The following is a 3,952-nucleotide window of genomic DNA, read 5'->3' as shown; positions in this document are numbered from 1 at the left end:
ATTCGTCTGTATTCAATAACCTGCTGGCTGACCTTGTACCTGTAATTACGTCAACGGTTGAAGCAATTCGAAAATGACTTGCAAAACCAAGTCGTGAAAGTAAACTTTGAAAGTATTCGATAGAGTCAGTGTGGTAAATCTTAATAAAAAATCTTTCACTGAACATACTAATGTAGTAGCAGTAACGTCATTGCAGTATTACGAGTAGTTATTTTTATTTGTTACAGTAGCATTGGTTGTGTTAAGGCAGTATCCCAGGAAAAAATCCAATCCAAAGCCCCAAATATAAAATTCCTGTAACACAACTTCCCACAGATGGGCAGATTCCCACATCGCGGAAAGAGAACTAAAACCATATTGTAATGCACTACTCATTCTTGCAGACCAGGAGTATAAAGGGAGTCGATTTTGGCTAGGTGGTGTAAAACATAAACCCCATTTATTTACCTGTAAATAGCACAACTCATGTAAAAGTGTCGTTGGGATATAAAATTGTTTAATGGCTTCATATACATAAAACGACATAGAACAAGCCCACAATTACGATGAAACTGTACAACAGAAAAAAGTGCATAAGTATTTTGACCTAGATTGAAAATGGGAAGCATAAATAATTCCATAGACTAAAGCGTGGTAGACTTACATGTTAGACAAGGGTTTTATATTTCTATTTTGTTTGCAAATATATCATCTGTAAATGTACAACATCATAAATTAAAGAAGTGCACATGTGTGCTATATTTTAATAAAATATTATCAATTTTATTTTGTTTATTTTCTTTTCATGATACCAAAGGATGTGGGAGACCAGTTTTGCACAGAAATATATTTGTTGACTATTGTCCAACTTTTACCATGATCTTGGGATGTGGCAACCATGTGAGAAAAGATGTTAGGGGGTAGTTTCCGTGGGAAAATGGTCTGTATATTAACAGAAACTATTATCATAACTGATGGAAATAATGTTATTTACCAAATTTTGCACAATATCACACATCAACACAAGTACAGATACAGTAGAGAATTTGGCAACAATTATATTAAATCCGTAATGTATTATGTTGCTATCAGCATTACTCCAACCTACTTCCACCATACCATCTTATACCACGGAACATTCTGGGTTGTTGGCGGAAATATACATAATTACAATACAAAAGTTATTTATGACATCACCTTCACTACCAACCAAGTGGAGTACCAGTGATATAGTAATATGAATTAAATCGCATGACAACAGCCATATAGGATAGAAAGTATTCACTCTAGACGGGCTGTATGTTTGAGTACCGAAAAGTAGCGCTATAAACACGTACGCTCCCGCTTTCGCTCACTCTTGGATTCGGGCGTCTCACATCTGTGTTTGTTTCTTGAACATTATGGATTTTGTAGCACTGTTGTATCAACAAATGTACTTAAATTGTACTCAGACCGATAACAAAAGGATGGAACTACTCAGTCACATAAATAAATATATATTGGGATAAGAGGTTTATTCACAAATCACTTAAATGTGTAGACAATCATGTTTGAAAACTACGTACTCCCTTATTCAAAACACTATAACACAAAATCTACAAAAGTAAACATACACCAATGCATGCTAATATAATCAATGACCATTACTACATGACCTGGCAGCTTTAAAACGATGTACCTAAAGCTGTTGAGGAAAAATGAGAGAAATAAAAAAAGACTCACAAGCACACTCGATCGGGGCGTGTACCAGACGTCTTTTCAATACATATGCTTTGGTTTATTACCATGCCCCAATAAGGAAATTATATTATTAGATACTATTGGAAAATGTATTTTATTACAGATTGTATGAATAAACTCCAAGTCCAGTTTCTAGGACTGGATGTTTTCAGGTTTTGTTTCAAAAGTAACCGAGAGCATTATGAGGGATGGCTCCAGTGGTTTCCAAAATTTACCCCCCAAACTTTGGTAATATACATAGCATAGAGGTATATCAAGTGATCATAGAGGGTTAGTGAAAGATGTACAGTTTGGCAAGGTAGTTCTTAATATCTAAATTGAAGTTATAACTAAAATGAATTGGATGACTCATTTTTACCCGCCAAATCTATACGCACAGCAAGAAATGTGGAAGGACATTTACATTGATTAGTTTACTTAAATTAACCATATAATCATGAATATGTCGTGTTTATTGAGAATTCTGAGTTACAGGTATGACATTTTCAATACAAAGGTAAAATACACTGATCTTTTGACATTCACCTAAAATGTTATTGGTTCAACCTTGAAGTATTTATATGCTGTGGGTACAGTTCACTCCCCTGATGATTCGAGTCTACTTGTCTTCACCCATGTATACATTACTTGGGTAAAGATGCATTATGTATATGTAATTAGGGAGGGAGGTACCTTGTGGAATAGTTTTCCCAATAGCTCAGAAGCATATTAGTTGTCATGATTCCTTCGCTGTCAAGAGGATACCAATGGGTCTATGTGTGTCCCATTCACCATGGTCTTCAATCACGTGCCTGGCTTGTGATCGACATTTGGACGAAAAATCGAATGAGAGATCGGCCAATGTACTGCCATGAGCAAGTTTTGACCCACGCTTCAGTTCTCAAAGTCAATATTATTTTTATGTTGCTGTTGAGTACGTGATATATTTTCTTATTTACCTTAGTTAAATATTTTCATGAATAAATGAAAAATGAAAAATTGCCATGCAAAGAAATTTAATTTAGTAAAAAAAATATGCTCGGAACTATACATAGGCTGATCTCTGAGCAGTGTTGTGATCTCAACGCACACATACACACTCACACACACACGCATACACACACACACACACGCATACACACTACACATGTGGAAAAATATGTTTTATTATGTCTTTTAAGTAATATTTCTTTTCAATTTTTTACTAAGGACTTTTCTTGATCTCTCATCTCTCAGCAGGCTTTATCCATCATTACATACTTTGTATCTGATGTAAATATCATAATCATGTTACCTCTCAATCACTCTTCCAATGTGGCAAGTCCTTTCCCATATGTTTTTGGTTCAGAATCATCTTGGTTGCTGCCTTTGTATTCTTTCAGTTTTGTTTTGTAGTTTTCTTTAAGTGAGGTGTTCACATGAGTTGAATGAATCAGACTTTAATAATTACTATTATTATGTCAGTTGAGGAAGGAAGGGAGAAGACAGAGGGAGAGCGGGTCGCCGATTAAGTGAAGCGGCCTTGCTGTAGATGTCCTGTGTCTTGTTGTATTGCTTCTGACCCAGGATAGTGGGCAAGTTGCAGGGATGACCCATCATCCAGGAGAAAACAAGAAAAGAGGGAGGGAGGGGTGGTGAATGGAAGTGGAGTATGTGGGGATGAAATGGATGAGAGTGGAAATATGCGCTTGACTTTGGCTACCTCCCTTGTAAAGGGGGAAAAGCCATTGGTATATGTATGTATGCATGTTTTATTGTAATCATGTTCTCATCTATGTAATGAAATGTTACCCTTATCCTGTCCTAAAATTTACAAATTTCTCCTATTATTCCAATTTCTAGACTCAATGCTCCAGCTTATCCTCATAATCCATTAGTCCATTTCCTCTTTTGCTTTTGCTATAAATGCATTTTCAGATATATATATCCTTGCATTTCTTTTTTAACCCTGACTCATTTCCAAGATTTTATATTTTTTACATTTACTTTACTGCATTTACCTCATTGTATCAAACTTGTTCCATGTCCCTCATTACATTAACCTATTTACATTTACATTACTATATTAATCTAATCACATTTGCCTATATTTTTGTTACTGTGTTTACCTTATTGCATGTCCCTTACTACATTTACCAAGTACAATATACCTCACTTCCTAATCACTTATCACACTTACTTTTCTGCATTTGTCTGATTATGCTTATCTCACTACATTTACCTAAATATATTTACCAAATTGTAACCTGCATCA

The sequence above is a fragment of the Oratosquilla oratoria genome, chromosome 43 (genome assembly GCF_046742065.1).
Source record: "Oratosquilla oratoria isolate Oo_2021 chromosome 43, ASM4674206v1, whole genome shotgun sequence".
Classification (NCBI taxonomy): Eukaryota; Metazoa; Arthropoda; class Malacostraca; order Stomatopoda; family Squillidae; genus Oratosquilla; species Oratosquilla oratoria.
Note: the sequence above shows the minus strand (reverse complement) of the source record.